At 44.4% G+C, this 12,907-nt stretch overlaps 1 long non-coding RNA gene across 2 annotated transcripts in view; it reads right to left on the bottom strand.

The window, feature by feature from the left end:
• LOC138472829 (uncharacterized) overlaps positions 1-12,469 on the bottom strand; it is a 366,644-nt gene extending 354,175 nt beyond the window's left edge. For both annotated transcript variants that reach the window (XR_011268686.1, XR_011268687.1), the window contains exon 1: positions 12,372-12,469. This is a non-coding gene — a long non-coding RNA (uncharacterized lncRNA). The remainder of the gene's footprint in view (positions 1-12,371) is intronic.
• Between the last annotated feature and the right edge of the window lie 438 nt (positions 12,470-12,907).

The raw sequence follows: 12,907 nt of genomic DNA, 5'->3' as shown, positions 1-12,907 counted from the left end.
AGGGTTCCGGCGATGGCGGATGGCGGGCTGAAGTGAGTTGAAGATGGAGCCCGTGTGATGAATAGAAGCGCCTGGAAGCACGTAAGTAAGCGCTTGTTGCCTGCTTCACGATGCGCTCTAACTGTCTTTTTATTTTGCAGGTACAAGTTCGGGGCGGCTGCAGGGTGCCGGAATACCCACTGGGTTAGATGTGGAAAGGAGTAATGGCACGTGAGTATTAAAGTTCCCCAATGTCTTTAAACGCACCTTGTTTTGTCTTTCAGATGCGGGATGCAGCGCCGAAGGCCTCCGGAGCGTGCGAAGAGTTGGTAAGCTTTTGTCTTTCAGATGCCGGAATGCAGTGTGAAGACCTCCGGAGCGCACGAAGAGTAGGTAAGCCTTTGTCTTTCAGATGCCGGAATGCAGCGCAAGGCGTTGGTGACAGCCGATGGACCAGGTAAGTGAAGAGCTGTCACTGAAGACCGTAATGCTAACCTGTTCTTTCTTGTCTTTATAGGTGTTGCTGAAGACTGGATTCAGAATGGTAAGCCTTTTTCCTTAGGCCCAGGATCAGATGCAGAAGACACGATGAGCGTTCTGCTGCTGAGGATGCAGAATAACGCAAAGCAAGATTCATCCTTCGGGTGTGGTTTAAATAGCCTCCTGTAGTGCTTAGGTGTCTCCTTCCACAGCCACGCCTAGGTAAGAAAAGAGTTCCTGCTTTTCAGAAGGGTTCCAGTGTTCTGAATCTAGGGAGTGGCTCCTGCCCCACCCAACAGGAAAAGTAGTTCCAAACAGAAGAGGACCAGAGACTCAACTGGCAGGCAAGTAAGCAGCATGGTCTGCTGCAGGTAAGTCCACCCAAGCATTATGAGCCCGGCGCTTCCAGCGCTGGGACTGGGCATATTTATGAGCCTGGTGCCACTGGCGCCAGGACTGGGTCCAAAAGGTCCCAATTGGGACTGGTTGGCATTCGGAACCTGGGTTATGGATCTGCTTCCAAGGGAGTTGGGAAAACCCTGACCTTTTGGAAGTAGAGATCATGACATCACTGTCCATTGTCTGTGTCGGCCGGGTCACGTTTTCGGAGACCATGATTTTGAGCTGTGAAGCTCTGAATTGTGAGGAATTATTTGTATTTACTGCAGCTGGTGCTTTTGTTGTTCAGGGAATGGAATGTCATCCGTATCTTGTGGCCTTGGCAGCGGGTCCTGTCTCACATGTTTTGCTCCTTGTCCAGCCTGAATTCAGTTCAGCTCGGCTCTTGCTGAGAGGCCTGTATCGTGCTGTAATTTTCCTAAACCATTATAATGCGGTTTCTACAGTGTTCGTGCTATACTATTTTCTCCATAGCTTAATCACTCTTGGTTCTGTCAGGTTGCATAAGTGTTCCTGCAGTTCTATAAGGTAATTTGATTGTAAGCATCTGCAAGCTTTGCTCAGGATCTCTTGCTTTCTGCGGTTTCTGAGTTGCTGCATCTGGCTAATGGCAAAAATAATAAAAGCAATGACAGTATGTATATGTGTCTCTCCTCTAACTAGAGAACTGCACGCTCATGCTCTTCATGTATTCGAGTGTTTGTTTATATCCCAGAGTGTGGATAGCAAGTGCCCTTCATGTCTAATGCTGCTAAATCGTGGTGTCTCTAACAGTGTTAGCAACATGGCTTCTTGGTGCTTCAATCAAAACTGTCGATTGAGGTGTCTTTAGTTGCAGCCTGTCTGGGGTAAATTTGTACTGCACCTGGTCTATAGGGCTGGCTGAGGGGGTACCTCTCGACATATTTGTCAACCAACCATCCGTCGGGAATTAGCCCGAAATAGAATGATTGCAGTGTCTCCTGGCCTTCTTCTGGGTCATGAATTTTGTTGGAGGGATAGGTGGGGGTTGACTTAACCATCCCTCTTCAGTAGCGCAACCAGAAGCATTGGCATTCAATCAATGCACAGGTCCTGCACCGCACCCACTCTGACTTAGATGATCGCGGCATAGCATACACAAACTATGCCGACGACACACAAGTCCTACTCCCTCTCACTGGCTCTTATGAACAGGACGCAGCTGCCCTAGCCAACATATGTGCAGCCATTCAGACATAGATGGCAGCGAATGGGCTATGTCTCAATGGAGATTAAACAGAGAACCTCTTGGTAGGTATCAAAGACATGCTCAACAAACTTGACCCTCAATACAAGACTTTCAACATCGAAAATACACCTATCGCGGTATCACCAGCAGTCAAAACCCTACAGGTTTTCATCGACTCCTCTCTGTCCATGATGCGCCAAGTCAGTGCCATTGCGTCCTCTGCAGCACATACCATTAAAATCATCAATGCGGTCAAAACCTACTTGTCAACTAAGAATTGTCTAGCCATATGCAGGGCTACAGTGGGGGCCAAACTTGACTACTGTAATGCCCTTCTCCTGAAAACTTCTTTAAAAAACCTCAACAGGTTACAAGTCACGCAAAACAATGCTCTCAGAGTTGCAATGAGTATCCCTCTCACAGGCAAGAAGTGATATGCACTGTCTGCCAGCCAAAGAGTGCATTCTATTCAAAACCATGGCCATCACATGCAAGTGCCTCTCCTGCACTGCCCCCCCTACTTTTCTGAAAAGATTACTCCTGTCACATCTTCCAGAGCCATTATGGCACAGCACTCCAACCAGATCTACGTCCCCACCTTCAAAAGAGCTAAAGTGGTAGGCTCCAGCTTCCAACATCTAGCACCCAAAAACTGAAATGCCTTGCCCACAGCACTCAGAAATGAAGCATCATACACAGCCTTCCGTAAAGTGCTTAAAACTAAGCTCTTTGTTTAATTCAAGTGCAATAGACCTTCCGGCACTCCTCTGTAATGGTAATCAGCTCATATCTAAGAACTCCTTGTGCGCTTTATTTGGCTCCTCTATAACCACGGACCCATCATGCCCTACACAATCTAATGTTGTTAAAAATGTAATGTCTGGTCACCATTCCTCACATCTTCCGCCACTGCTGGGTTGTCTTCCCCACTGCATAAGACACCACAATCTGTTCCACTGTAATCAAGGAACACATTACCAACCCCAGCATATAACTTGTAACTTTCTTGTAGCCTGTAGCCATTATTGTCTTCATTGTCATGACTCTGTACTCCTCTTTATTGTCTTATTGTCTTCATTGTCATTACTCTGTACCCCTCTTGCAACTACGGAAGCCTACTGTTACAGCGCCACGATGTCCAAGGGCCATTTTTGTGTGCTTTATAAATGTAAATAAATAAATAAATAATCTCTGATGCAAAGGGAGTTATCATGCACGTGAATGCACATTTCTGCAGAAGCACAAATGATAGCTTAATTTACTGCCGTTCACCACTTTCATTTACCGCCATTCACCACTATACCGAGCCCTGGCATCATGAACCTTTGGCAACACCTGGCTCATCGGTGAGCATCAACTATCATGCACGTGTAAGCAGTTGCATGACACACAGAATAATGGCCCATGACAATCAAGGCTAACAACAACAATTTCAACATTTGCAGGGGACAGTGCCTACTCGCTAACATCATTCTTGGTCACGCCATTCAGGAATCCTGCCACCTCAGCTGAGGCAAGGTATAATGCAGCACACATAGCCACTAGGGGCATTGTGGAGCCACATTCAAGGAGCTCAAGTCTTGTGATTGCTCGCTTGACCACTCTAGCGGCGTACCACTATATGCCCCACTACTAGAATGCAAGATCATCATGACATCTTGTGTCCTGCACAATGTTGCCACGATGTGGTTCAGGTGACATCTCCCTGAACCACAGGCACTACCCAACCCCTTGGCAGGCCAAAGGTCACAGGATGCATGCAATCAGGTTGTGCAAACCTACTTCACCTGAATAGCAGCCCCTGTGGAGCACACACAGTGAAGCCACATTCCCGGTGCCCTTTAATGACAAATCAGGGCCAATCCACCTTGCCAATAACAGCACCCTGAGAATGTGTGTCTGGGAGAGGCAAACGGCTTGTGTCCATAGCCATAAAATCAAGTGCACAAACCACTGACACAGTCATAGCAAGTGGAAACAACTGTATCCTTGTTGCTCAAACAAAGCACACAATCAATGGAATCTGTGTGGGGTTTAATCAAAGGCCCAAGCAAACATAACTGAAAGGCCCACTGGAAAAATGACCTGCGAGACTGCAAAAAAGGTCCATGCTGAAAATAGGCCTATTAATGCAGACTGTGTGTTTCTGCAAGTAATACAGGGGATCTCTGTGATTGCCCAATCATTGGAAATCAAAAGGCCTATATTTCATTACAAAAGGAAACGTCAAACTGAAAAACAGCCTTTTATCCAGCTTTGCAGAAGAAAATCAAAGGCCCCTTTTCCATGAAAAGGAGGGGTTTCAAACACTGTAACTAAAATGGCCTTGCATGTGCGTTTTTCAGTTTTTAAATCAAGACATGAGAACAATGTTCCCTGCTAAAATGAAGATAGCAGGGGAAAAATGTGGTGAGTGTTGATAAGATGTAATGTATTAAAAGATATATTACATTGCTTCACATGCATAATAATGGCAACATTTGTAAAGAAAAGGACAGTTTGTTTACATAGGTCACATGTAAATTGCATTTATTCCGGAGGCAGACCCTTTTGCTTGTTGCTAGGCAGAAATGACAAATGACTTCCCCACTGCAGGCCTGTTGGCCTCCTGAACTCCAGTGGCTTAGCGAGAATTTCTCAAAAGACTGCCACTTTTCTACTTCAAGAAAGTTTTCCTAAACTTTCATTGAACTAGAAAAGTGTGCTGCAGTCTGGGAAATGCTATCTACATAATGGGAGAATGGGTGCTGTGGGGTTTAATGGCACCTCCAAGGGTACTGTTAATGTCTGCATCTTTTGGCTGGTGCATGAAGGGTGTACTGGCTTCTGAATGCAGTCCTTGCCAGCCCCTTGCATGTGAAGTGGTTGTCATCTTCCGCCACTGCTGGGTTGTCTTCCCCACTGCATAAGACACCACAATCTGTTCCACTGTAATCAAGGAACACATTACCAACCCCAGCATATAACTTGTAACTTTCTTGTAGCCTGTAGCCATTATTGTCTTCATTGTCATGACTCTGTACTCCTCTTTATTGTCTTATTGTCTTCATTGTCATTACTCTGTACCCCTCTTGCAACTACGGAAGCCTACTGTTACAGCGCCACGATGTCCAAGGGCCATTTTTGTGTGCTTTATAAATGTAAATAAATAAATAAATAATCTCTGATGCAAAGGGAGTTATCATGCACGTGAATGCACATTTCTGCAGAAGCACAAATGATAGCTTCATTTACTGCCGTTCACCACTTTCATTTACCGCCATTCACCACTATACCGAGCCCTGGCATCATGAACCTTTGGCAACACCTGGCTCATCGGTGAGCATCAACTATCATGCACGTGTAAGCAGTTGCATGACACACAGAATAATGGCCCATGACAATCAATGCTAACAACAACAATTTCAACATTTGCAGGGGACAGTGCCTACTCGCTAACATCATTCTTGGTCACGCCATTCAGGAATCCTGCCACCTCAGCTGAGGCAAGGTATAATGCAGCACACATAGCCACTAGGGGCATTGTGGAGCCACATTCAAGGAGCTCAAGTCTTGTGATTGCTCGCTTGACCACTCTGGCGGTGTACCACTATATGCCCCACTACTAGAATGCAAGATCATCATGACATCTTGTGTCCTGCACAATGTTGCCACGATGTGGTTCAGGTGACATCTCCCTGAACCACAGGCACTACCCAACCCCTTGGCAGGCCAAAGGTCACAGGATGCATGCAATCAGGTTGTGCAAACCTACTTCACCTGAATAGCAGCCCCTGTGGAGCACACACAGTGAAGCCACATTCCTGGTGCCCTTTAATGACAAATCAGGGCCAATCCACCTTGCCAATAACAGCACCCTGAGAATGTGTGTCTGGGAGAGGCAAACGGCTTGTGTCCATAGCCATAAAATCAAGTGCACAAACCACTGACACAGTCATAGCAAGTGGAAACAACTGTATCCTTGTTGCTCAAACAAAGCACACAATCAATGGAATCTGTGTGGGGTTTAATCAAAGGCCCAAGCAAACATAACTGAAAGGCCCACTGGAAAAATGACCTGCGAGACTGCAAAAAAGGTCCATGCTGAAAATAGGCCTATTAATGCAGACTGTGTGTTTCTGCAAGTAATACAGGGGATCTCTGTGATTGCCCAATCATTGGAAATCAAAAGGCCTATATTTCATTACAAAAGGAAACGTCAAACTGAAAAACAGCCTTTTATCCAGCTTTGCAGAAGAAAATCAAAGGCCCCTTTTCCATGAAAAGGAGGGGTTTCAAACACTGTAACTAAAATGGCCTTGCATGTGCGTTTTTCAGTTTTTAAATCAAGACATGAGAACAATGTTCCCTGCTAAAATGAAGATAGCAGGGGAAAAATGTGGTGAGTGTTGATAAGATGTAATGTATTAAAAGATATATTACATTGCTTCACATGCATAATAATGGCAACATTTGTAAAGAAAAGGCCAGTTTGTTTACATAGGTCACATGTAAATTGCATTTATTCCGGAGGCAGACCCTTTTGCTTGTTGCTAGGCAGAAATGACAAATGACTTCCCCACTGCAGGCCTGTTGGCCTCCTGAACTCCAGTGGCTTAGCGAGAATTTCTCAAAAGACTGCCACTTTTCTACTTCAAGAAAGTTTTCCTAAACTTTCATTGAACTAGAAAAGTGTGCTGCAGTCTGGGAAATGCTATCTACATAATGGGAGAATGGGTGCTGTGGGGTTTAATGGCACCTCCAAGGGTACTGTTAATGTCTGCATCTTTTGGCTGGTGCAGGAAGGGTGTACTGGCTTCTGAATGCAGTCCTTGCCAGCCCCTTGCATGTGAAGTGGTTGTCAAGGCTGTTGCCAGGATGTAAATCACGGCTTTCCAGGAGTGGTGGGCTTCATTTATTGCCACCACTCCCCTAATACATCGGAATGCCTTCATGGAAAAGTGTCTCACAGCACTTTTCCATTTTAACATGCACCTCTGAATCAGGCCCAAAGAGGCTAATGGCTTTTACCCCAGCTTTAAAAAAAAACATTCAGTCCAGGAGGCCCTGTCACATGCTTACCAAGAAATGAAACTTGCCTCGAGAAAGGAGAACTAAGATCTGCATAAATGTGAAGATTTCCCATTAGTTTAAATGGACTATCAAAACTAGTGATTTTCTCAGCAACAAAAAGGCACACTGCATCCATTCATCTGTCATTTGAAAGCTAGTAACACCCTGGTTATTCTGATGTAAATTTGATCCACATCTGATTTCTGGAAATCATGTTATCACCTGAATTCTGTTCCTGGCTGCCTCAAAACTTTCCCAAACTTAAGAATTAGTGATCGGATGGAGGATAAAATTAGGTATCTGGAGAATAAATTGCATGTTCCTAACTATTATACTTCTTGTATAAACGGCCAAAAATTGCCATGCTACCATGTAACATGGTGAAAATACGGCTGTTGTTTTATGAAATCCCTCATGATTAGCTGAAGTGCGATATATATATATATGTATATATGTTTCATATAATTTATTAGTAAATTACAGACTTTTGCCATGTCGGTACTTTTTGGCAAAGGTTGACATGGCAAAGAAATGGGAATTTCAAAGGGGAGTTGCAATATTTCCGTTCTGAATTCCTGAACCAATCCTTAGAAAGGGCTGGACTTAAGGGTGGAAAGAAATGTAAATGTCTAATTTGAGTTGCGAGATGATAAGTTAGCACCACCTAATGGTTACTTTCCATGCAAGGGGCATACAGAGTAAAAAGGTCTTGCACTATGGAAAAGGGAAGAGCTGCTAAGAAATTACCAACAGACAGCTCTGAAAAAATCACCAAAGGAGATCTTCTGAAATTGCATCTGGGTGGAGCTTGGAAGGGGGCTGGAGCTGTCTATTGTTGTGGAGACTAGAAAACAGTGGCTTTGAGGCTTCCCTGAAACCATAGATGGAGGATTGATGTGGAATTCCATTGACTGAAGTGCTGGCCAGAATCACGTTTTTCCATAAGAGCAAGGTCCTGCTCAATCTCCATGAATGCAAAGCCTCGAGATTTTAAAAAGTAAGTAGATTGTCAGAGGGGGGGGATCTATTTAATCAACCCATTCCCTTTCATAGTGGGTTCTCTTGCATTAGTGGGTCGGGGTTAAAATTGTGTCGACCCTTAGCATATTTGACTGCATATTCATTTAATTAATTTCCAAATAGATTGACACATGGAGGAGCTTGGAATAATTGAAAACTTTCACCCTCCCTCCTATCGGGAAGATACAAAATAGTAATTTAAAGTAATTGGGGTGCCTTCACTTTCCTGTTCACCCCTGTCTTCTCTAATGAGAAGGTGGGCTCACCCTAAAATAAAAATTGTCAACTGAACCCCTTACCAAAACTTGTTTTCAAACAAAAGATATACTTGCCACCAAAACAAAATTGATAATTGTCAATATCCCCAAACCTTGCCTTTCAAACAAAAGATACTTGTCCCTAAAATAAAAATTTCCAACTGAAACCCATTCCCAAAACGTGCTTTTAAATAAATGGCATTCTTATCTTAAAAACAAAATATTGTCACCACTCTTTCAACATTGTATTTAACCACGGGATGCCTTTGGCCCTACAAAAGAACATTCTAAACAGCACAACTTTCCAAACACAGGCCTTTAAGTGATGGGGTGGGGGTCAAAATTCATAATCAGCCCCATTTTACTATCCAACTTCCCAAATACGGGCATTTAAATGAATGGTAGTCTGAAAAAACAAAATTCATAATCATCCCAATTTTCCAATTTTCCTGTCCAACATCCCCAACACTGGTCTTTAAGTGAGTGGGGTCTGCAAAACAAAATTTCTAAATTTTCCCCACTCCATAGTCCTGGCCTTTGAACAGAGGGGTGCTGCATGTCATTGATGCTTTGATTTTTGGGGCTAGGGGAAAAGTGCTTTGCAAAAGTGAGACCTCATGTATCCAACACTGAGCGTGTGATGTATGTCTTGTTTTTAAATCAACCCTGTGTCTATTCCTAAGGTAAATTGTGGTGTAATATTTTCCAGAGGCTGTTAGGTAAGATTTTCATAGCAATGATAAATCTCCCTGACATGTGTCAACCGAAGAACATTTTGCTTTACTGGTGGATTATTTGTCATTATATCTCAGTGAGTGGGAACCTTTTTCCACACTTACAGAGTCTTTTACTCTTTTTATAGGTGTCATTTTTAAGAATCTCCATAGTGTGTTTTAAAACCTGTCCTCTTCGACAACCTTTTGCCAATAAGTGCCTATTGTTGTTGGGTTGCCCTAGGGGCTCCCCTTTTAGCTTTCTATGGCTAACCCTGTGAGAACTACTGTTCCCAAGGGTAGAAAGGAGCTTTGGATCCCTTTTACATTTTTTAGGTGAGACCAGCACCCCCACTTTATGTGGAGTGCTGGGGAGATACCATGTATCCCCATTCTCATTCTAAAGGTAACATTTATGTTACCGGGACAAACTTACCTTAAATGGCTGGTGGGAGTGAACTTTTTTACCAATTCCATGCACCTTTACTGTGGGCTGTTTCCACAGTCCCGGTAAAGGCACCCATGTGTGCCCATTTGACCAAAATGTCCCCTGTATTCTTTTTTCACCATTTCAGTGTTCCTTGTCATTTGTAAATCCTTCTCCTGACCTCCGGGTGGGAAATTCCTTTGTGTGATTGTTATCTTCGGCTGGGGTCCTGTGGCCCCCCCTGCCCAGGCTTCAGAATCTTTGTGAAGGCAGAAAGCGAGGGAGGAGTCCAAATCTCTGCAGTCCTTTGTCTGTCAGCCTGAGTATGAGAATCCTTTTCAAACTGGGAGGCTGGCTGTCCTAAAAGGATTGCCAACCCCAAGTTTGAATGTTGCAAGGCTGTTTGATTGGCTGGCTTCCTGCATACATGTTTGATCCTGGAAGCTGAAGAGATAGTCGACCACTGGAACCAGAATTGAAGAGGATGATCAAGGACACGTGGCTGAGACGATTTCCAGCAATCAGAGTGCCTGCTATGTAACTGGAGCCTTCTGTAGCCCTTCCTTCTAATCAACCTGGTGACTCCAAAAGCAATGACCCCGACACAGATCCTGGTGAGACCCACTAGACTCAAGAAGACCTGCATTTTAAGCCATCCCACACCAGAGTGCGACCTTGCAGGCTGCAATACCCCAATACCCTGGGACCTCAAGCCATTGTATAGTGCACTGTCTTCCGAATTCCAAATCTCACTGAAACTTCATGGGCATCCTGCTGGACCTACAGAGACATGAGTTGAGTCCGAATCAGAACTTGCAAATGAGAATCCAACCAGTGATATTCTGTCTTCCTCTGTGCTCCTGAAAAAGGTACCAAATCCACAGAGCCGCATCTAGCCATGAGGAAAAGCTTGCCTAGAGCCTTCCCCATAATCCTTCCTGCAAAAGTCCTTCCAGTGTCTTGTCTTCTGTCTTCTTGATGAAGGAATTCAACGACCAGGTTTTTGTCTGCAGATCCTGAAGTCCTGCTGAAAAATCTTCTTCTGTGCTGAGGTACTATTTTGGCTGGGGTATTTACTTATCTTCATTCTCTTGTGATTCCTGTGTATCCTTTCTTGCTGAGTGTCACGGTACAACTGATAAGGTCTACTACTCTGGTATTATTGAAAGCAATCTAAAAGTAACTATTGGTTTTGACTGCCTTAGAACTACTGTTTCCTGTTCCAAATTAGGTTACATGCTTTTGTCTGTGTACTTTCAAGCATAGTCTTGTGTTTTTCTATAATGTGTTTATATGATCTGTGATGGTACTTATTTCCCCCAAGATGTATCTGGGCCTACTTGTATTTAAATAAACCATTTCTTTTTTACAATAGATAGTTTTTCAGTGTTTCTTTGGACCATTTGTATTACAAATTCTTTGCACTGATTCTACAGCCACCTCTCCCTCCTAAGATAAGCCTGGCTGCTCTGTCTACACTATCATGAACTCAGGTAGTACAGCCTTATACGAAGAGTGGAGTATTGTACTGTCTCAGTTGAATGGTTTTACTAAGCCCTTAGTTGGAGTCCAGAAAAACTGTCCTAACACAGGCATGTTTACAAATCTGTATTTTCAACTGCTAGCATTTTGAGTCTGCAGGGAACTCCATATATCAAGCCTCGAAGGTTAACTTGCTACAAGATTCATGGGAAAGAGTTTTGACCAGTTTATTTAGCCTCTGTTCATGTTTGTGAGACAAAGGTAAATGTAGAAATAGTGTGTTTTGTAATTGAAGCTGTGTTTTCTGCCACTAAGAAGGTGGCAGCTGTGATTCTACACAATTATTATTCATTGAACTTCTAACTAAAATAAATATATATTCTTTCTATATCCCGGTCTGGTTCTTGGGCTCACAGTGGGCACAAGGGGGGAGATGTATGTAGCTATACATGAGTCTTCAATAAGGCTAGCGCTATAAGAAAACCTAAGCAAAATATTGTCGGGCTCCTTGATTGGAGGGAGGGGAACTCCCTAGGTTAAGGGCAGTCTCTCATTATAACACTACATCTGAAATCACTTTGACATGCTCACCACCAATAATTATGCATTCAGACACACAACAACACACACACCAGTGAGGTGGAGAGGGCAGGAGCCCCCACCATCCCCCTGTTTTATCACAGAGGATCGCAGACTGGAACTCAGCGCTGTCCCCACCTTGCAGTTCTGTTACAGCTGATGCATGACTCCTGGTGAGGATCATACCTGGTGAGGATCATACTGCAGCCTTTCACCAATCATCTGTGCACCCATTTGCCTACATATACCAACATTTGGATACCGTTTCTCCATGCACCTGGAACTGTATTTAAACATAGCTCTCAACCATTTTTCTTGCAAAGGCGGGTGAAATCACCCGATTTTGTTTCTGGCGGGTGAGACGCCCATTGGAATGAATGAGCGTGCAGGAGGCCTGGCGGGTGAGTCAGCCCTTTGCAAGGCGGGTGACACCCGCCAAAAGCGGGTGAGTTGAGAGCTATGATTTAAATTAGAAAACAAAATGTCATGCGCCTATCAGCCCCAGAACGAGGCTTAGCTTCGCAGCGTTGCTAAGCAATGTAGTGTTTTTATTGCTCTACTTCCGCCAGCAGGCGGATAGCCGGCAGCCCAATGAAGGCCAAAAAAGGCTGTGTTAGCCCCTGAGCCTGCACACACACACCAGCAAGGTGGAGAGGGCAGGAGCCCCCAGCATCCCCCTGCTTCATCACAGAGAATCGCAGACTGTAACTCGGCATTGCCCCCACCTTGCAGTCCCGTTACAGCTGATGCCTGACTCCTGGTGAGGATCGTACCTGGCGAGGATCATACTGCAGCCTTTCACCAATCATCTGTGCACCCATTTGCCTCCATATACCAGCATCTGGATACTGCTTTCTTTTCCATGCACCTGGAATTGCATTTAAATTAGAAAACAAAATGTCGGGCGCTTATCGGCCCCAGAACGAGGCTTGGCTAACGCAGCGTTGCTAAGCAACATAGTGTTTTTAATGCTCTACTTCCGCCGGCCCAACAAAAGCCAAAAAGGCCCTTTTAGCCACTGTTTGCGCATGGTTGCGTGCAAGGAGACCTTCCCGAGAAACATCTCTGCTTTAACTGTCTCCAGCCGCTCACATCCGCTACTCAATATACCTCTCTGAAGCAAAAATCTATGAACCTGCCTCATCACATGAGGAACGCATATACGCCCTCAGTGAGCATGAACATTCTGTAAGTAACTGACTGTCACGATTTATAGTAATCCACCCACTCTGGTTATGTTTGATGGTCCATATGTCGATCTGTATGCATTTTATGTACCATTCTCTGCACATGCACAAAGCCATCTCAA

Source organism: Ambystoma mexicanum, chromosome 8 (assembly GCF_040938575.1).
Source record: "Ambystoma mexicanum isolate Mex_15411 chromosome 8, UKY_AmexF1_1, whole genome shotgun sequence".
Classification (NCBI taxonomy): Eukaryota; Metazoa; Chordata; class Amphibia; order Caudata; family Ambystomatidae; genus Ambystoma; species Ambystoma mexicanum.
This window is presented reverse-complemented; position numbering and strand designations above follow the sequence as displayed.